The 22841-nt window shown below is 39.5% G+C and overlaps 1 protein-coding gene across 3 annotated transcripts in view; it reads right to left on the reverse strand.

Moving 5' to 3' along the window:
* FCHSD2 (FCH and double SH3 domains 2) overlaps positions 1-22841 on the reverse strand; it is a 306616-nt gene that overhangs the window by 281102 nt on the left and 2673 nt on the right. The gene's annotated exons all lie outside the window — the stretch shown is intronic.

A 22841-nucleotide genomic window follows, 5' to 3' on the forward strand; every position in this document is an offset into this window, starting at 1 on the left:
ATTTATAAGCTGGTACTTATAACAAATACATTCTACATGTACTAACATATTAACTTATTCAATCTTCACAAACCTATGAATTTGATTCTATTATTATCTTCATTTTGTAGATAAGGAAGCTAAGAAGACACAGACGGGTTAAGTAACCAAGTTTGGACAAGCAGGAAGTGGAGAACTAAGAATCCAAAATCAGGCAATCTGGTTCAAGAGTCCATACTCTTAAATACTACATAATAACGCATGATTTATATTTTATTATTTTTTCATCCTATTAGGTTTTTAGGCATATTTTGGGTTTTTTCCTAATTTATTGAGATGAACCCACTACTTTTCAATCTTTCCTATTTTCTAACAAATTCATTAAGAGCTATAAATTTCCTTTTGAATCATACCCTACAAGTTTGTTTATATAGGGCATTCATTTTCATTGTGCGGTATTTAGTAATTCTCATTATAATTTCTACTTTAACTCAGTAGTGGTTTTGTTTGTTTTTAGTTTGCAAGCACAAGTAGGGGAATGGGAAGAAAGCTTCAACAGATTATTGCAAAATTTTTCAATCACATTGTAAAGGATTTTACAGCTAACATCCATATAGCCACCATTAGATTATGCCACAAAATTCTATTAGACTTGCTTTATCACATATCTATCCATTTATCCATCTCCCCAGCCATTAATTAATCCACCTTATTTTTGGTGTCTTTAAAGCAAATTGTAGACAATAATACTCTTCCCTCTAAATATTTCAGCATGCTTAGTGTTAACCAGCATCCAATATTTGCTTATCTTTTTATGTAAAACTACTTAAAATCATATGCACACATATTATATATACATTTTCTGAGTTTTGACAAATGTACATACCTATGAAACCCAAATCCCTATCAAGACATAGAATGGGGCCAGGCCCAGTGGCTCACACCTGTAATCCCAGCACTTTGGGAGGCCAAGGTGGGCAGATCACTGGAGGTCACGCATTCCCGAGACCAGCCTGGCCAACATGGTAACACCCCATCTCTACTAAAAATATAAAAATTAGTAGGGTATGGTGGCAGGTGCATATAATCCCAGCTACTTGGGAGGCTGAGGCAGGAAAATTGCTTGGACCCAGCAGGCAGAGACTGCGGTGAGCCGAGACTGTGCCACTGCACTCCAGCCTGGGTGACAGAGCAAGACTCCATCTCAAAAAAACAAAAACAAAAACAAAAACAAAGGACACAGAATGGCACTATCATCCCAAAAAGTTTCCTCATGCCCCATCTTAGTCAATTCCTACCCTTAAACACCAGAGGAAACCACTGTACTGACTTCTCCTCCACCACAAATTAGTTCTGCCTCTTTTAGAACTTTTCAGTATATAATTCTGGAGTATAGTATACAGTATATATTCTTGTATCTGAATTCTTTCACTAAGAATGTTTCTGAGATTCACCCACATTGATGTGTGTATCCATAATTCACTCATTTTTATTGCTGAATGGTATATTTGGAGGTTTTTCTTTTTGGTGTAAGGAAGAGGATGTTTATCTCTTCATTACTGATTTCTATTTTCATTGCATGTGATCAGAGAATATGATGATACTATAATGATGATGGCAAACATTAACTGAGCCCTTACCACGTGTAATGCATTGTTCTGAATGCCAGCCCTCACAACTCTGAGAGACCACTATTACCATTTCTGTTTTACAGATGAGAAAATTGAAGCACATAAGTAACTTACCCAAGGTCATACAACTAGGGGAAAACCACATTTGGTCCCTCTTAGACACATACTACACAACATGTATGATATCAATTCCACAGAATTATTTGAGACTTTTTATGGGCTAATGAATAAATAATTAATTTTTGTTTGAAAAGAATGCATATTCTCTAAAGGCCAGGCGCGGTGACTCATGTCTGTAATCCTACCACTTTGGGAGGCCAAGGCAGATGGATAGCTTAAGCTCGGGAGTTCAGGGCTATCCTGGGCAACATGATGAGATCCTGTCTCTACACAAAATACAAAAATTAGCCAGGCATAGTGGCACATGCCTGTAGTCCCAGCTACTCGGGAGACTGAAGAGGGAAGATTGCTTTGAGTCTGGGAGGCAGAGGTTGTAGTGAGCCAAGATCATGCCATTGCATTCCAGCCTGGACAACAGAGCGAGACTCTGCCTCAAAAAAAAAAAAGAATGCATATTCTCTAATATGGGATATAGAATTCTGTATTATGTAACTAGTGTATTAATCATTAAATTCAAATCTATATACTTTAAAATTTTTATGTGCTTAATATATCCACTTCAGAGAGGTGTGTTAAAATCTCCTACTATGATGACAGATTTGTTTTTTAATACATATGGGGTCTCACTCTGTCACCTAAACTGGAAGGCAGTGGCACAATTATAGCTCACTATAACCTCAACCTCCTGGGTGCAGCCTCCCAAGTAGCTGGGACTACAGGCACATGCCACCATACCTGGCTAATTTTTTTTTATTTTTTTGTAGAGATGGGATTTCACTGTGTTGCCCAGGCTGGTCTCACTCCTGGCTTCAAGTGATCCTCCCACCTCGGCCTCCCAAAGTGCTGGGATTACAGGTGTAAACTAGCATACCTGGCCTAGACAGCCATTTAAAGAGTATACAATATTTGACCCATCAATTCTACTTCTAGAAATTTATCCTTATTTATCCTAAAAATTAGTACCATAAATATACAAGGATGTAAATAAGAACACTGTATTAGTCTGCTTTCATGCTGCTGATAAAGACATACCTAAGACTGGGCAATTTACAAAAGAAAGAAGTTTAACTGGACTTACAGTTCCACATGGCTGGGGAAGCCTCACAATCATGGCGAGGAGGAGCAAGTCCCCTCTGACATGGATGGCAGAAGGCAAAGAAGGAATGAGGAAGATGCAAAAGCAGAAATCCCTGATAAAACCATGAGATCTCATGAGACTTATTCACTACCACAAGAACAGCATGGTGGAAACCACCCCCATGATTCAATTATCTCTCACCGGGTCCTTCCCACAACACGTGGGAATTATGGGAATTCAAGATGAGATTTGGGTGGGGACACAGACCCAGGCCACATCTGACACTTGTTTACATCCTTGTATATTTACCGAACTATGGAAGATTACATATTATAATGTAGCATATGGTCTTTATGTAAACAAAGGAAAATAAAACTTGACTTTTAAGAACAATGTACATTTTAAAAGTCTATTAAGTATTAATTGGCCAACAATGTCTCATTTGGTAGCAAACATTTCTTCAGTAACTGTATACCAGGCTCAGAAACATATGAAGATAGGCCAGGAGCAGTGGCTCACACCCGTAATCCTGGCACTTTGGGAAGCCAAGGCAGGTGGATCACCTGAGGTCAGGGGTTCGAGACCAGCCTGACCAACATGGTGAAACCCCGTCTCTACTAAAAATACAAAATTAGCCGGGCGTTGTGGTGCATGCCTATAATCCCAGCTACTCAGGAGGCTGAGGCTGGAGAATCACTTGATCTTGGAAGGCGGAGGCTGCAGTGAGCTGAGATCATGTCACTGCACTCCAGCCTGGGCAACAACAGCAAAATTGTGTCTAAAAAAATAATAATAATAAAACAAAAATTAAAAAAAGAAACATATGAAGATAAAAGACAGTCTTGCTCCGAAAAAGCTCACAGTCTGGAGGTGAAGATATACCACACACACACAAAAAAATAGATGATTAACATATAATGTGATGAATGCTCTAACAGCACTGGATGTTATGGGAACACACAGGCAGAGTCAAAAACACAGGCTCCCCGCGAAATCTAATCTGGCACCCAAGTCAATATTTTTGTTATTGTTCAACGTTTGTTTAGACAAGAGGCAGAGAGCTACTAGTTGCAGAGCTTACACCTCTTCTCTTTCTCAGCAATTTAGCTCTGTCTCCAAACTTGCATATCCTATAAAAATGTATTCCTAATTTACTCAACTTCCTTAAAAAGCAATTAAGCATACCCTTTGGGGTCTCTCTCTCTTATACACATACACATACACACACACACACACGCATGCACGCACACACACACCTCCCAAGAAGATTATTTGCTTCTGCTTATTCCTCTCATATTTATCCCAGAAGGAGCTCTGGTAAATGCAATTTTATCCCCATCTCATATTTCAAATACTGTTTTGTTACACCCCAGTAAACCAGATAGTCCATTATTTCCACTCTACACAGATGAAGGACACTTAAAAAGGAAAAAGAGAACGGAGGATACCAGAAAAGGCCTCATAGATTAAAGCATTATAAATATATAACTTTAAAAGAATAAAAAATTAGAAGTTGTGATCTTAGACAAATTAGTAAATCCTTCTGTGCTTAAGTTCCCTCACCATACAAATAATAATATCTGCCTCTTGGGTTGCTAAGATTTAAACGAAATAATAGATGTTTAACATTTTATAAACAGAAAAACAACCTGTAAAGCTTAAGACAATAAAGTCTTAACAAAGTATCAGTAATTGTTAAGGGCCAAAAAAAAAAAAAAAGTCTACATCCTTAGATATTGTAAGGTAAGGTAAGTAAACAATAAAAGTGCCACTGTAAACAATAGCTATAATTTGTAACAGTGGTCCACAAACTTTAATATATATGAGAATCACCTAAAAGTGATTATTAAAACATGGATTGCTGGGCTCCACTCTCAGAGTTCCTGATGCAGGAGGTTAGGGATAAGCCTACAAAACTGCATTTTTAACAAGTTCCAGATGGTGTTGATACCACTGGTCTAGGGAATACACTTTGAAAACCACGCAGTTATAATTATGATAGTACTTAACCTGAAAAGTACTTAGGATATAATGTTTCATTAAAAAATTGAACACAAAATGCTATCTACAATATGACTGCAACTATGTAAAAACACACATAATCAATATAGACAAATATAAAGCAAAACCAAGTAAGAAACAGTTATCTGTTTAGGATAGTGGGGTTTTCTCCTTTAGGTTTCCTTTAATACCAGAGTTTTTTGTTGTTGTTGCTAACTTAAAAGGCAAAAAAAAAAAAAAAAATGTAGCTCAAAGCCAAATCAATAAGAAAGTGATTCAAATTTTATGTTTTCATCAAAGAAAAATAATGACGCTGATAATAACTGACTCCAACCTCTTACAAGTACAAAAACTTCCCCATATTAGAGACTCAGACTACCAGAAGAAACATCAAGACATAGACTCTGCTGCAGCTGAATGCACCCTGATAGCCCCAGAGAAAAACACCCCACCAGGAAAGCAGGTATATAGGCATCCCCTCAGTGGCAGACTGCACTATCCTGCACAAAGATAACACCACTTAACCATCTTCTTTCTTGATCTGCTCTTCAGAACACAGGAATGGCTACTTGTAAGAAATGGCCTGAAGTAGAGATGCATGGCTAAGGAATAGAGACTTCAACTTCCTTTGTCAAATCAAATAGGCAAAAGCAGAAAACTACTGTTAATGAGGGAAAAAGAAGGGGATAGTTTATTAAGAGAATTAATACAGTCCAATGAAGGCATGGCAAGATTTAGGATATATATTACTCAGATGCCTTGGAGACGGTACTTATTAGACACTTAGAAAAAAAGTCTCTATTGGACTCTGTGAAATTCGTAAAGAATGAATTTGCCATCCCAAAGTGGATTATATTTTTCAAAAGAGCACAAACAATAGCTTTATAGTGTGGCTGTTCTACTATATTTACAAAGAATCTACAAGATATGCAGATTAAGTAAATGTCATTTAGTCTCACTGCTGAATGTTTTCATACTCTACAACACAGTTACATTTAGAGTACACATAGTTTATCTTAATCATTGAACATTTATAAAACCGTAAGGAACCTCATCCTTCCTTGTCCCATCAAAAAAACCACAAAATAATTAATTTTAAAAGATACATAGGTGAAGGATAAATCTGTAATTAATTAACTTGAACTATATACACATTAAAGAAGGGAGAAAAACACTTTATAAACAAGCCAAACCGCCACTCTCTTTATCTATCATCCATTGGGGTACACAATAAAATAAATTTGTTAAATCACCAATTATTTCACTGACATTTTTGACCTATGACAAATTCAATGTTGACTATCCAATTGATAATTTTATACATCTTGGAATTCCACCTCTCCTGCAGTATCTCCTAGCCAAGCCAGTATTTCCTGGAATCCCTGAGGTCAGGAAAAGTATCTGAAATGCATATCAAACAATGCATATTAAACGGCGGTAACTCCTGGAAAAGTAGCGCTCATCCTTAATTACAAATGAGAATCATATGCTATGGCTTTTTATATATGCCCAGGCCTCTCCCAAAATCTACCAATGCAGAATCTTAGGAATAGGGCCTAGGCATCTGTAATGTAAAGTGCACAGGTGACTCTTGCTTTTATAATGCGTTCTTGGCATCTATATTTGAATAAGCTATGTTTAATTCTGGGAATTCAAAATATTTCAAAGACAATGTCATCACACTATAAGGGCAATATTCAGGAATTTGAATAAACTATACCATCTTCTTAACTGCATAACCATCCCCCTCCACCACTTCAAAACATCACAGAGGCTGGAGAGTATATCACCTCTCAGACTGATCAAATGCAGTCTAAACAGAGCTGCCTTTTCTCTAGTTACAGGTGCTGGCCAACTGACTCTTACTTAAAAGGGAATCTTTAAACTTCTTTGCCTTTCAGCCCTTGATCCGCTATAAATCAAAACAAGGTGGTCAAACTGAGTTACCTGAAAAGAGATAATCTTACCATAAAATTAAAGTTTAAATTTGTCATGAACAGGCCTTAATATTGTATAAGGTGTAAGGAAGGGATCCAGTTTCAGCTTTCTGCATATGGCAACCCAAATGTCCATCAATGATAGACTGGATTAAGAAAATGTGGCACATACACACCATGGAATACTATGCAGCCATAAAAAAGGACGCATTCACGTCCTTTGTAGGGACATGGATGAAGCTGGAAACCATCACTCTGAGCAAACTATTGCAAGGACAGAAAACCAAACACCGCATGTTCTCACTCATAGATGGGAATTGAACAATGAGAACACTTGGACACAGGATAGGGAACATCACACACCAGGGCCTATTGTGGGATGGGGGGACGGGGAAGGGATAACATTAGGAGAAATACCTAATGTAAATGACGAGTTAATGGGTGCAGCACACCAATATGGCACATGTATACATATATAACAAACCTGCACATTGTGCACATGTACCCTAGAACTTAAAGTATAATAATAATAATTAAAAAAAAAAAAAAGGAGAGAGAGAATGGGGCAGAAAAAAAATAATGGGCCGGGCGCAGTGGCTCACACCTGTAATCCCAGCACTTTGGGAGGCCAAGGTAGGTGGATCACCAGAGGTCAGGAGTTCGAGACCAGCCTGGCCAATATGGTGAAACCCCGCCTCTACTAAAAATACAAAAATCAGCTGGGCATGATGGCGTTTGCCTCTAATCCCAGCTACTCAGGAGGCTGAGGCAGGAGAATCACTTGAACCAAGGGGGCGGAGGTTGCAGTGAGCTGAGATTACGCCACTGCACTCCAGCCTGGGCAACAGAGTGAGACTCTGTCTCAAAAAAAAAAGAAAAAAAAGGAAACAATGGCCAGAAGTTTCCCAGGTTTCATGAAAAGCATCAACCATTGAATGATGAACCCCAAACAAGATAATTACAGACACTATACTAGTCACATTACACTCAAACTGTAGGAAACCAAAGATAAAGAGAAAAAAGCTATTAGAGCAAGGGAAAGCACATTCCACAGATGTGAACAAGTCTATAAGTAAGAGCTAACTTCTCACCAGAAATAATGAAAGCCAGAAGACACTGGAGTGACCAACCCAGAATTCTATATCCAGCAAAAATATCTTCCTAAAATGAGGGTGAAATAAAGACATTTTCAGACATATGAAAGCTAAGAGAAGTGTCAAAAGCTGCAGAATTGCACCAGAAATGCTGAAGGAAGTTCCTTAAGCTGAAAGGAAATGATAACAGATGGAAACTCAAACCTGTATGTTGGTTTCAGGAAGGAAAGAAGAGTCAGGATTAGTAAATATAAGACTTTTTTCCTTCTCTTAATCTTTTTAAAAGATACCTGTTTAAAGAAAACTAACATTATATTATGAGGTTTATAAGCAGCACAAAGTCTGGGATGGAATAACTGTAATTAGATCATCGTAAGGTCGTATGTGGAATGATACAATATTAACTCTAAGTAGACAGTGATAAATTAAGAATGCATGGTGTAGATCGAGTGTGGTGGCTCATGCCTATAATCCCAGCACTTTGGGAGGCCAAAGCAGGGGGACTGCTTGAGCTCCACAGTTCAACGATGCCTGGGAGACATAGTAAGACCCTGTCTCTACTAAGAATTTAAAAAATTAGCCAGGCATAGTGGCACACATCTGTAGTCTGAGCTACTCAGGAGGCTGAGGCAAGAGGACTGTTTGAGCTCAAGGGGTTAAGGCTGCAGTGAGCCATGACCGCACCACTATAACCTAGCCCAGACAACAGAGACCCTGTCTCAAGACAAAAAAAAAACACATAATGTCATATCTTCCAATGACCACTTTAAAAACAGAGGAATAGCTAACAAATGCAAAAAGAAAAAAGAAAAAAGAAAGAAAGAAAATGGAATACTAGCAATTTCAATTGATTCAATGTAACTAAGAAAAACTATTACATAAAACACTTCTTTTAGTAAAACAGAGCAAACAGTTCTTCCATGGAGAGAGCTGGCTAATACAAAACTACATTTCCTAACAGAAACAATGTTTTAATTGATGGCTATGATATAAAACCTTTGGATAAACGCAGCTAAAATGAAATTTGACATTAGGCAAGACTCTATCTAATATGTTTGCTTGTTTCAAGACAAAAGAATTCCACAGCCAGGTGCGGTGGCTCACGCCTGTAATCCCAGCACTTTGGGAGGCCGAGGTGGGCGGATCACAAGGTCAGAAGTTCGAGACCAGGCTGGCCAACATGGTGAAATCCCATCTCTACTAAAAATACAAAAATTAGCCAGGCATAGTCACGGGCACCAGTAATCCCAGCTACTTGGGAGGCTGAGGCAGGAGAATCGCTTGAACCTGGGAGGCAGAGGTTGCAGCAAGCTGAGATCACGCCACTGCACTCCAGCCTGGGCAACAGGGCAAGATTCCATCTTAAAAAAAAAAAAAAAAAAAAATTCCACAATACAGAAAGAAAGGAATATGGTAGTACATAAAGCTTGTTTTCCCAACTTTGTGCTACGACCAACTGGAAACCAATCACTTTATGAAGAAAAGTTTGTAAATCAAGTATTCTTAATACTTGTACGTATTAGAAATAAATTTTAAAGTCTATTAATAATGAAAATAGCTTCACTAAAAACTAATTAAAAGCCAAAAATGGCATTTTAGCATCAACTAATATGAACTTTTATAATATCTGTTAAATATCTGTTATGCTTAACAGACATGCAATAAAATGTTTACCAATATTACTGAATCATTAAATTTTAGTTTTGAGCATAATATTCACATAGTTTAAAATTCAAAATACACAAAAAAGAACATACAATAAAAAGCTTAGACTGGGTGCAGTGGCTCACGTCTGTAATCCCAGCACTTTGGGAGTCCAAGGCAGGTGGATCACTTGAGGTCAGAAGTCCAAGACCAGCCTGGCCAACATGGCAAAACCCTATCTTTATGAAAAATAAAAAAATCTGCCAAGCATCGTGCTGCACACCTGTAATCCTAGCTACTCAGGAGGCCAAGGCACAAGAATTGCTTGAACACGGGAGGCAGAGGTTGCAGTGAGCCGAGATTGCACCACTGTGCTCCAGCCTGGGATGGAATAAGACTCTGTCTCAAAAGCAAACAACAAAAAAAGTCTCTGTCCCTTGCTCCCATCCTCCAATCACCAGTAAGAGGAAAAACAATTATCACTAAAATACAATCAGGAGACATATATAATATATACTCCAACTTGTTTCTGTGGAACCACAGACACGGTAACACTTTTCATAACACCAGAAATAACATTTTCTTATTAAATTGGGATTATTTCCAAGCTCACAAAACAGAAAACATCTGGATGACAAAGGATTCCCACATGAATGCCAAAAAGATCAAATGGAATGTTAAAGCAAAGCACGATCAAGGAATATTGAAAGGACCCAACAAAATGAAATTAACAAAAATACCGGCTAAGGTTCCATAAATTACTCCTGATCAACACTGACAGAACATCTGCAGCAGTGGGACAAAGGACAGGGTTACAAGTTTTTGTGCCTAGATCCCAAATTAGTTACTGAAAAGCCAAGAACACGAGCCAGACTTACAAAACTAACCCCTGCTTATGCATCAGATCACCCCTGAAGACTGATACCAACAACATAGAATGGCATCTGTGGGGCTCAAATGAACATCTGGAGAATTTACAAAGAAAACCATCAACTTACAGGCCTCCTCAGATAAACAGCTTCAGACTTGATACTCTCAAGAGTAAATTGCCAATCATCAATTATTAAGGGGCAAATTATTCAGCTAAGGGTGATTAAAACTCTTTATATGGCCTTCCCTCCTTTAAATTTAGGCACTTCACTAATGCCTTCACCTGAGAAGTAAAAAGAAGTTCACAGCTGGGTGCAGTGGCTCAAGCTGTAATCCCAACACTTTGGGTTGGGGGGCGGGGGTGGGAATCACCTGAGGTCAAGGTCAAGAGTTTGAGACCAGCCTGGCCAACATAGTGAAGCACCGTCTCTACTAAAAATACAAAAAATTAGCCAGGCGTTGTGAGATCACACCACTGTACTCCAGCGTGGGCAACAGAACAAGACCATCTCAAAAAAAAAAAAAAAAAAGGTTCACTGAGAACACAATTGCCTGCGGGCCCTTTGACCACCATTTCTCCAAATTATCAGAAGACTGAAGTGGTAAGATTGGGAAGAGAATCCTAAGAGGCCAAAATACAAAAACCTACTCCTAACCTGACATACTTAATTCAAAAGGAATTGGGAAGAGGGAATACAAATAATTTCTATGGAGTCTCTAATTACCAGTCAGCTTGGGACAACTGGAGTTCCAGTGATAGCCCTCATAATCTAACTCCAATGCATTTTTTAATACTTTTATGGGAACCTCTAGGAGTAAACTGGAAACGGGTCCCTGCAGCAAATCAGGCAAAACAATAATGTGGCAAAAGCTACATTACTGCCACCACTACCTTTTTTGTTTGTTGGCAAGGACCCACCTCCAAGATGATCACATTTCCAGCCTCCTCTGCAGCTAGGCATGTTCAAGCATATGAAGCAAACACAGATAATGAAATATAAGGGAAAGTCTATTGAGTTAATTTCTGGTTAAAATTTCTTCCCTAGTGGAACAAAAGAAAAAAGGAAGGAAACAGAGATGGGGGAAGGAGGGGGAAAGGTAGGAAAAATTTGCATAAGGAGAAATTGTCCTGCTCTCCTCTTCTTCCACCTGAAGTTGTTATATGAAAATATAGTACTTCGAGTTGCAGAAACTATCCAGCAATCATGAGGAGAATCATTACCAACATACAGAAAGATGGAAGGTACCTAGGACTACTAACCGTGGTGAAAGATTCTGCAGCATCACTGGAGCAGTTTATCTTTGAGATTAATTTCATGTTTCAACCCACAGGTCACTCTTTAAAGAATAAGTCAGGCTATAATTTCTTTTTATTTTTATTTTCTTTTTGAGACAGAGTCTCGCTCTGTTGCCCAGGCTGGAGTGCAGTGGTGTGATCTCAGCTCACTGCAACCTCCACCTCCCGGGTTCAAGCGATTCTCCTGCCTTAGCCTCCCCAGTAGCTGGGACTACAGGCATGTGTCACCGCGCCTGGCTAATTTTTTGTATTTTTAGTAGAGACGAGATTTCACCATGTTAGCCAGGATGGTCTCGATCTCCTGACTTCTTGATCTGCCCACCTCGGCCTCCCAGAGTGCTGGGATTACAGGCATGAGCCACCACGCCTGGCCAGAGACTCTAATTTCTAAATTGATGTTCTCAATTACAAAACAAATTACAGCTGGGCGCCATAATTTGTGAACTAGAATTGATACCCAGGTTGCATGTCTCTAAACCAGGGGTCCCCAACCCCCAGGCCACGGACCACTAACGGTCTGTGGCCTGTTAGGAACTGGGACACACAACAGGAGGTGAGTGGCAGGCAAGCAGGCCAAGCTTCGTCCATATTTACAGCCGCCCCCGCATTGCTCACACTGCCACCTGAGCTCCGCCTCCTGTCAGATCAGCAGCAGCATTAGATTCTCATAGCACGAACCCTATTGTGAAGTGCACATGCAAGGGATCTAGGTTGCATGCTCCTCATGAGAATCTAATGCCTGATGATCTGTCACTGTCTCCCACCAATCCCAGATGGGACCGTCCAGTTGCAGAAAAACAAGCTCAGCCTCCCACTGATTGTACAGTATATTGGGTTGCATAATTGTTTTCATTATATATTACAATGTAACAATAATAGGAATAAAGTGCACAATAAATGTAATGCACTTGAATCATCCCAAAACCATCCCCCTGACCCCACCCACAGTCCATGGGAAAACTGTCTTCCAGGAAACTGGTCTCTGGTGCCAAAAAGGGTTGGGGACCACTGCTGTAAACTAGCACTTGTTCCAATATATCACACCTATGCCACCACACAGATTACCTTCATAATCTTTTTTTTTTTTTTTTTTTTTTTTTTGAGACGGAGTCTTGCTCTGTCGCCCAGGCTGGAGTGCAGTGGTGTGATCTCGGCTCACTCACTGCAAGCTCTGCCTCCCGGGTTCATGTCATTCTCCTGCCTTAGCACCCCCCGAGTAGCTGGGACTACAGGCACCTGCCATCACGCCCAGCTAATTTCTTTTAGTAGAGACAGGGTTTCACCATGTTAGCCAGGATGGTCTCAATCTCCTGATCTCGTGATCCGCCCACCTTGGCCTCCCAAAGTGCTGGGATTACAGGTGTGAGCCACCGCGCCTGGCCCATAATCTCTTATATTTATATACCTGGGTGTGGCTAAAAAGACCAGGGGAAGGTAAAGCATACATAAAAATTATTCAATACTTTTTTCTTAGAGATAGGGTCTTGCTAAGTTGCCCAGGCTGGAGTGTAGTGGCTACTCACAAGTACTATCATAGCTCACTGTGGGCTCAAGCAGATCCTCTTGCCTTAGCAAGGACTACAGGCACGTGCTATGGTGCCAGACTAACACTTCTATTCTTAACCCTAGAGATAAGTAACTTTCATTATTAGTCCTTAGTTTAATACCATCAAGTTCAGGAGAGTATCCTCTATTCATGTCTATGAATCATAAACTATCTTCACCTGCCTTGGGCTGCAATGGCTGTCCCATTCAGAAAAGAATCTTTAAATTTTAGGAGCAGGTAAAGATTTCTGAATAATGGCTTAGGAGCTAATAAACCAAGAGTCACCAATAGGAAGAGGTATTACCAAAACCCTAATTCTTTCAATTTCAAGTACACAGTGGTCTGTGACAAAAAAAGTTTAATTAAACAGACCCTCTCAAACTATATTTCCTTCTCTGCCTAGTTAGCATCTCCTTCTTTTTCTCCCCAACATAACTGACCATAATATGGAAGTACATATTTACATTTAAATTTTATTTAGTCATTCGAAGTTGCATGTTACCTTTTATTAATTTTAAAATCAGGTAATCTTTTTTTCCCCCTCTTAAAGAAATGTTATTTAAGTGTAGCCCTACTTGATCTTTTTTCTTGCAGCTCTCAGTTTTTCAAAAATTCTCCCTCTCAAGATTTACAACATTTTAAGTTCTAATTTGAAAAAATACTAATTGAGAAGCAACTATGATTGTTGAATGAATTTTTAAATACCTGAGTCCAGTACCTGATCTGCTACTTCCAGTTTTCATCATATCTAAAACATCACTGAGGGCTGGGCATGGTGGTTCACGCCTGTAATCCCAGCACTTTGGGAGCTTGAGGCAGGCAGATCACTTGAGACCAGGAGTTGGAGACCAGCCCTAACCAAATAACGAAATCCCATCTCTATAAAAACTACAAAAATTAGGCCAGGCGCGGTGGCTCACGCCTGTAATCCCAGCACTTTGGGAGGCCGAGGCAGGTGGATCACAAGGTCAGGAGATTGAGACCATCCTGGCTAACACGGTGAAACCCCCTCTCTACTAAAAGTACAAAAAAAAAAAAAAAAATTAGCCGGGCATGGTGGCGGGCACCTGTAGTCCCACCTACTCAGGAGGCTGAGGCAGGAGAATGGCGTGAAACCAGAAGGCGGACCTTGCAGTGAGCCAAGATAGCGCCACTGCACTCCAGCCTGGGTGACAGAGTAAGACTCCGTCTCAAAAAAAATAAAAATAAAAATTACTACAAAAATTATCTGGGCATGGTGGCACACAGCTGTAATCCCAGCTACTCGGGAGGCTGAGGCACAAGGATCGCTTGAGTCTGGAAGGCAGAGGTTGCAGTAAGCCAAGATCACACCACTGCACTCCGGTCTAGGCAACAAACCAAGACTCTGTCTCAAAAAAAAAAAAAATTTAAAAAATTTAAAAAATAAGAACACCATTAACTGCAAGACACATTATTTTATATTCTGCTAAGAAAAAATGCTGCCAATTAACACAATACCGTTACTTAGAATTTTCATTTATACTTATTAAAAGAGTTCTTTTAAACTTATTTAGTCAGAGTTTAGCATATGCATAATAAAAAAAGATAAATGAAATAAACTGGTGCATAAATGGGTCACATTCAGAGTCGAACTCTTCTCATTTTTTTGAATCAGTCACTGATATCCACATATTTCCACAAATTACCATCCTCCATGCTATCAAAAGCCCAGGTGATCCAACATTTGTATTCCAACCATTGTCTCTGGGATTTTCTTACAAGCTTGCTGATACCCATCCCGCAAGTTCTATGCATGAAGAGGCAATGACAACTGCATCACAGCCTAAAAGAGCCATAAGATGCATCTTGATTTCAGAAATGTAAGAATGTAAAACAATGTGCTTCTTATAATTCATGAAACACAATAACTTCCTTTTGTACCTTGAATAAGACAACATTCTTCCTGGACTTCAATTTTCCACTAATAACAGTAGCTACCAATGCTAAATACCTACCATTCTTGGCATTTCACCTGTCTCATTTTACTTTCACAGAAAAGCAAAAAGGTCAATATTAATCTTGTTTCACACATACAAAATACTGAAGCTCAGAAAAGCTAAGCCACTTGTCCAAGATTACCCAGCTAATAAGCAGCAGAGCTGGGTTTCAATCTACAGCGTACGTTCAAAGTTCTTGTTTCCATTACCAGTGGTTCTCAAAATTAAGTGCACATAAAAAACTCAGGTGAAGACAGGCACTGTGACTCATGCCTGTAATCCCAGCACTTTGGTAGGCTGAGTCAGGTGGATTGCTTGAGCCCAGGAGTTTGAGACCAGCCTGGACAACATGGCAAAACCCCATCTCTACAAAAAAATACAAAAATTAGCTGGGCATGGTGGTGTGCAACTGTAGTCCTAGCTACTCCGGAGGCTGGGGTGAGAGGATTGCTTGATCCCAGAAGGTGGAGATTGCAGTGAGCCATGATCATGCCCCCTGCACTCCAGTCTGGGTGACAGAATGAAACGGTAACAGAAAAAAAAAAAAAAAAAAACCTCAGGTGATTCTTCCATAGAATGGGAAAAAAATACTGCATATATTTGCAAATCATATATGTTATAAAGAACTCTTAAAATTCAATAAAAACGATTTTTTAAATGGGCAAAGTACTTGAATAGACATGTCTTCAAAGAAGATATACAAATGGCCAATAAGCACATGAAAAAATGCTCACCATCATAAGTTGTTAGAAAAATGCACGTCAAAGCCACTTACAATATCACTTCACATCCACTAGAATGCCTATAATCAAAATGACAGACAATAACATGCACTGGCCATGACGTGGAGAAATAGCACCCATCATGTATTATTGCTGGTGGGAATATAAAATGGAGCAGCTATTTTGGAAAACAGTTTGAAAGTTCCTCAAAAAGTTAAACACAGAGTTATCATATGACCCAGACATTCCATTTTTAGGTATATATCCAAAAGAAAAACATATATCCATACAAAAACTTGTACATGAAATGTTCATAGCAGCATTATTAATAATAGTAAAAAGTAGAAACAACCCATATCTCTGTCAACTGATGAAGGGATTAATAAAATGTGGCATATCCATACAATGGGGTATTGTTTGGCAATAAAAAGGAATGAAGTAATGATACTACAACCTGATGAATCTTGAAAACATTACACCAGGCTGGGCGCAGTGGCTCACGCCTGTAATCCCAGCACTTTGGCAGGCCAAGGCAGGTGGATCACTTGAGGTCAGGAGATGGCCAAACCCCATCTCTACTAAACATCACTGAGGCTTTGAGATGGCAAAACCCCATCTCTACTAAAAATTGAAAAATTAGCTGGGCACGGTGGCAGGCACCTATAATCCCAGCTACTCAGGAGGCTGAGGCAGAATTGCATGAACCCAGGAGGCGGAGGTTACAACGAGCTGGCATCGCGCCACTGCACTCCACTCTGGGTGACACAGAGAAACTCCGTCTCAAAAAAAAAAAAAAAAAAAGTAACCATTATGCCAAAAGAAACCAGTCGCAAGATTCCACTTCTATAGAGACAGAAAGTAGATAAGTGGTTGCTTAAGGCTGGAGAGGGTTATGGGGAGCGACTGCTAATGGGTACCAAGTTTCTTTTAGGGGGAACTAAAACATTTTAAATTGGCGTGACGATTGTACAATCCTATAAAAAAAAAACGTTGAATGGTACACTTTAAATGGGATACATAATCATATATGATATACAGTCACATCATGTAACTTACATGATATGTACATTGTATATAAATAAAGCCTTAAAAAAAAAAAACTCTAGACCAGATTAGATTACCTCTAAGATCTCTTTCTAGATACAACAGTCTCTGAGACACTGAAAAAAAGTCTCAGCACCATGCACAGTGGCTCATGCCTGTAACCCCAACACTTTGGGAGGTCAAGGTGGGAGGATCACTTGAGCCCAGGAGTTCGAGACCAGCTGGGGCAACATAGTGAAACCCTGTCTCTACAAAAAATACAAAATTAGCCAGGCATGGTGGTGCATGCCTGTGGTCCCAGCTACTCAGGAGGCTGAGGCAGAAGGATCACTTAAGTCTGAGAGGTTGAGGCTGCAGTGAGCCATGATCACACCACTGTGCTCCAGCTTGGGTGACAGGGCGAGACCCTGTCTCCAAAAAAAAAAGTCTAGAACATCCATAAACAGACCTTGGAATCCAATCTCCCATGACTCCTGGGAATCTACAGTTCAGAGAAAGTAACATACAGTACAGTAATTCCTCACTTGAGGTCTCTAGACCACCAGGTGTCTGCAAAGGCAGGACAGGTGCTTCTTGAGCCAGTTTCAATTCTTCAGAACATCTATAAGAAATCACATATCCAGCCTTCTCTGGGATAAAGTTTTTTAAGTGTCTTTGACTTTGGTGAAACTCACGTTAACGGTTTGAAAATAGTGATTTGGAGCTGATTGACAGCTCAATGTATCAAAAAATAAGAAAACAAATTATTCCCCGATAATATACTGTTTTTTGGGGGGGTTTTGTTTTTTGGTTTTTGGTTTTTTTTGAGACAGAGTCTAGCTCTGTCGCTCAGGCTGGAGTGCTGTGGCACTATCTCAGCTCACTGCAACCTCCACCTCCCAGGTTCAAGTGATTCTCCTGCCTCAGCCTCCCAAGTAGCTAGAGTAGCTAGGATTATAGGTGTGCGCCACCATGCCCACCTAATTTTTGTATTTTTAGTAGAGACAGGGTTTCACCATGTTGGCCAGGCTGGTCTCGAACTCCTGACCTCAAGTGATCCACCTGCCTTGGCCTGCTAAAGTGCTGGGATCACAGGCATAAGCCACCACACCCAGCCTCCTGATAATATATTATACTTTTTGATAGGCAAAATATTTTTTACAACTGGACTCATGATGAGTTCCTTGGTTAAAAACTTGGGAAACACAGATACAGGGGAGAGTACAGTAGTATGGAAATCAGGACAAATAGCTTAGAGTCTTCACCAATATAATTCACTTCATTTCACTGTGCCTCAGTTTCCACTTTCATCTATAAAATGAACAAACATGATAACATCCACCTGACTAAAATTCAATAATTTTTCCATATTACAGACCTCCTTAAACTGTCCTCTAAGAAGGTAGTTCTTTATATTCTGGGTCACTGCAAAAAATTTTTCTTAACTAACTCTACTCAGCATAGCACAGGATAAACAATCCTAAGAAGAAAAGTACACAGACTCTAGTATGTAGAAACTTATTGTAAGTGGTCTTAAAAAGCAAAGAGAAAAAAATATAATAATAAACTAAAAAGAAAGTAGACTCTACTTGTCTACTGCTGATAGCAAAAGTCAACAGGAAACACATCAGTATAAAACCTCCCCAAAGCATGGAATGTCCCTGATTAACAACAAATTAGTTGTCTTTTCATCTCAAACTTCACTCCCAAATACTAGCTTCCAAATGCCATTCTCAGAACAAATGAACTGAAAAAGGGGAGAACAAGGGAGGAAAACTGTATCATAATTGGTCTCCTCCCCTCGAAATTCTAAAAGATAAGAACTGGGGATTAAGGGGTGGGTTGCAGCAGTAGTGGCTCATTTCTGTAATCCCAGCACTTTGGGAGGCTGAGTGGGAGAATCACTTGAGCCCAGGAGTTCAAGACGAGCCTGGGCAACAAACAAACCCTGTCTCTACAAAATTTTTAAAATAAGCCAGGCATGGTGGCACGTGCCTATAGTCCTAGGTACTTGGGAGGCTGAGGCAGAAGGATCACCTGAACCCAGGAGGACAAGGACACAGTGAGCTAAGATCACACCACTGCATTCCAGCCTGGGCAACAGAGCAAGACTCTTGTCTCTCAAGAAAAAAAAAAAGAAAGAAAGAAAAAAGAAGGGACGTAATGGGGAAGAACTAGACAAAATTTAGCATAAAATTCTATTTACAGTCTAATGTGCTATAGATTTTTTTTAAACTTTTTTCAATGTTATAAAAACTTTTGACATTTTCTCAAGCTGGGCACAGTGGCCTGAAGGTAGGATTGCTTGAACCCAAAGTTCAAGACCAGCCTGAGTAACATGGTAAGACCCCACGTCTACAAAAAACACAAAAATTAGCCGCACACCTGGAGTCTCAGCTACCCTGGAGGATGAGATGGGAGGATCGCTTGAGCCCGAGAGGAGAGGTTGCAGTAAGCAGAGATCACACCACTGCATTCCAGCCTGGGCAACAGAGTGAGACTGCCTCAAATTTAATAATAAAAAAAATCTACTACTACTAATTTCTTTAAGAATAAAAAGCTATATGTACTTTTCTAAGTGAATTCATACTAACTTAAATTGAGCATAAAGTTGGCAGGGGGCACTGGTGAGAAGGAGCACTAGTCTCAAAAGAGGAAAAGCAAGTAAGATCCTTTACAACTTAATTCATATAAAAACCCAAGTTCGGGCCGGGTGCAGTGGCTCACGCCTGTAATCCTAGCACTTTGGGAGGCCGAGGCGGGTGGATCACTTGAGGTCAGGAGTTCAAAAGCAGCCTGGCCAACATGGTGAAACCCAGTCTCTACTAACAATACAAAAAAATTAGCCGGGCGTGGTGGCAGGTGTGGTGGCAGCTACTAGGGAGGCTGAGGCACGTGAACTGCTTGTACCCAGGAGGCGGAGGTTGCAGTAAGCTGAGATTGCACCACTGCACTCCAGCCTAGCCAACAGAGCGAGAGTTTGTCTCAAAAACAAACAAAAAAAATCCAAGTTCAGAGATTTCCAGTGAATTTTTAAAAAATCATTCCACTTACTAGGGCAGACAAGAAGCCAGATCACCTCCTTCCTCAGGCAACTGAAGTTATCATGAATACCAAGAGGAGGCAAGTTTCAACTTTTTCAATATTGTCTTTGAAAAAAAAAAGCAAATCAGAAACCTAAACTCTTGTTTTAGTAGGTAATACGGTATCCTATTTACAACTCTATGGGAATGAAAGGATTCATTCCCTTAAGTTAATATAGATAAAAGAACACACTAACTCCTTTAAAAAAAACCTGTTAATCCTTGGAGCACCAACAATCTCTGTCTTTACATATTATATACTCTACAACAAACAAGATAGTGTAATTAAAGTGATCACGTGAACCAAAGTATATAACACAAGCTCAACAGAGGCCCCTATAGCTCCCCTACAGAATGTATACAGTATCTCACCCAAGAAAAAATAAGATACATTTAAATATAGCCAGTTACATTCGACAACAAGGGTATAAAGATACAAAAATGAATAATAGCCCAAAACTTCAAAGACTTCATCTGAGGGAGGATGCCAGAACCATGTGCAAAATCAAAATCCTTTGAGATCACAGAGAACAAAGAACTTGCAGTTATTGGTAATCAAGAATTTGTCAGGTGAAAAAGTGGGAGGAAGGGTACCAACAGGCAAAGACAACAGCATACACAGGGGCATGAATGTAGAGTGCACAGTTAGACAACCTGACGTCCCGAGTGACCAGAGCAGGGGGAAGAAAGAGGAAGGATGCATGGGCATGAAATGGTAGTAACTAAGCCAGGAAAGGAAGCTTGCAGCTGGGTTGCAGAGAACCATATATACTATGACAAAGTGTTTGGCCTTTATCCAGAAGGCCACAGAGGAGTGATCTATAATAATGTTTTTAGAAAGCTAACTGGTGGTAATGTGGAAGACATATTTAAAAGAAGAGATGGGAGATGGAAGATATAAGGACACTACTGCAATAATTAGGATACTAGTATATTGCAAGCAAAATGTGATGGATCAGCAATAATACAAACTAAGCAACAGCAACAGGAGCAACAGACTATATCAACTTAGCTTAGATGTGTGCCACATCTCACATGCATTGTCATTTGATCAATACAACCTTGGGCAACAGAGGCCATTATTGCCCCATTTTACAAATAAGAAAAATTAAGTTTATAAAAATTAATTCATTTTCCACAAGTCAGCACAGATATCAGGACACAAACTCAGGACTGTCTGACTGCAGTGTCCATATTCTTGACCATAAGCTCCTGCACCAAGCTACAGACAACAGGGGAAAAATGGAGACAAAACGCAATCAAGAAGTCTTTAGAAGACACAACCAACAGAAATTATTACAACCACTGACCACCCATACATACCCCACACAGGATCTTCACTTACACACTAATTCTGCCTTCCTGAACTGCTTCTGAAAATTTATTACTTTCTTCATCTAGATATTTCCTAGTTTGCTTAATAAGTTAAAAAACCTTACATTTTTAACAATGTCAAGAGTTTCAGATATCTTGCACAGGAATTTTTTTTTTTTTTTTTTTTGAGACAGGGTCTCACTCTGTTGCCCAGGCTGGAGAGCAGTGGTGCCATCTCGGCTCACTGCAACCTCCGCCTACTAGGTTCAAGCAATTCTCTGCCTCAGCCTCCTGAGTAGCTAGGACTACAGATGCACGCCACCATGCCTGGTTAATTTTTGTATTTTTAGTAGAGACAGGGTTTCATCATGTTGGCCAGGCTGGTCTGAAACTCCTGACCTCAGGTGATCTGCCTGCCTCAGCCTGCCAAAGTGCTGGGATTACAGGTGTCAGTGACTGCGCACGGCCTCGCATAGGAATTTTTAAGTCTAAATATTTTCTTATGGTTATAATAAGGGAAGGAAGACAAATACATAATTAAAATTGTAATTTTCAGTCAGAAAACAACAATCTTGATATATCCAGGTTGGATGAGAATAGATTTATATGCCTTAGTCAGAAACCCTGAAGACAGGTATATAGCAGAAATGCTTATAGTGCCTAAACATAGGAGAGGAAAAAAGGAAATTCTTGAAACTAAAATCTTTGGGCTATAAACAGCAATCCAAACACATAATTTTATCATTAACACCAGAGTTAATATTTTTCATGAAACCAACACGAAGTTAGTGTACCACCAGAAAACTAGGTAACTGATGAGGCTTACAGACCCAATTCCAATTTGATAAATGTATTATAAAAGGGAAATAAGAATTGCAGCCACTCTTGCTTCACCATGCAAATCATCTTCCATTCTTGACGAAAATCTTTGTTGAACTGTCAGTCTGTATTACAAGCTTGTTAAATGTGGTATTTCTTTCATTAAAATAAGTCATCCATCCCTCTAGTAAGAAAGATACTGATTTTCACAATATTAGCAAGATGTCTTAGCTATTCAAAGTTAACTTGATTATGAATATGAGTAACCTCAATAATAAAATAAAATATGATAAACACACTTCTCACTAAATTTGGCACTCAAAGACAAAGTTGTATTTGTCATGTTCTAACCCAGTGAGAGCATATAACCATCTGGGGTTGACTGGCTCACCCCCAGATATTAACCATTAACCACAAGTGTTGGTTTAAAAATCTAACTGTGTAAAACTGTTAAGGTCAATAAAATGATTGTTACGATTCCGTGGAAAGATTATTTAAACAAGAATCTTTAATTATTATAATTTGACTAGCAAGACTTTTAAGGTCCTTGTGTTTTCTGAATACTATGTGTGCATTATAGATCCCCCACTGAAGGAAAAAGTTTGTATTGTGTTAGTTCCAGTTCTAATTTCCAGCTGAGTCAAAGTTCTAACAGCCTTAAAGCAGGAAATCCAAAAGGAAATTCCATCATCAGTTCCTGGGGCTTGGTAACTCAAAGGTTCTTT

The sequence above is a fragment of the Gorilla gorilla genome, chromosome 9, assembly GCF_029281585.2.
Source record: "Gorilla gorilla gorilla isolate KB3781 chromosome 9, NHGRI_mGorGor1-v2.1_pri, whole genome shotgun sequence".
Lineage (NCBI taxonomy): Eukaryota > Metazoa > Chordata > Mammalia > Primates > Hominidae > Gorilla > Gorilla gorilla.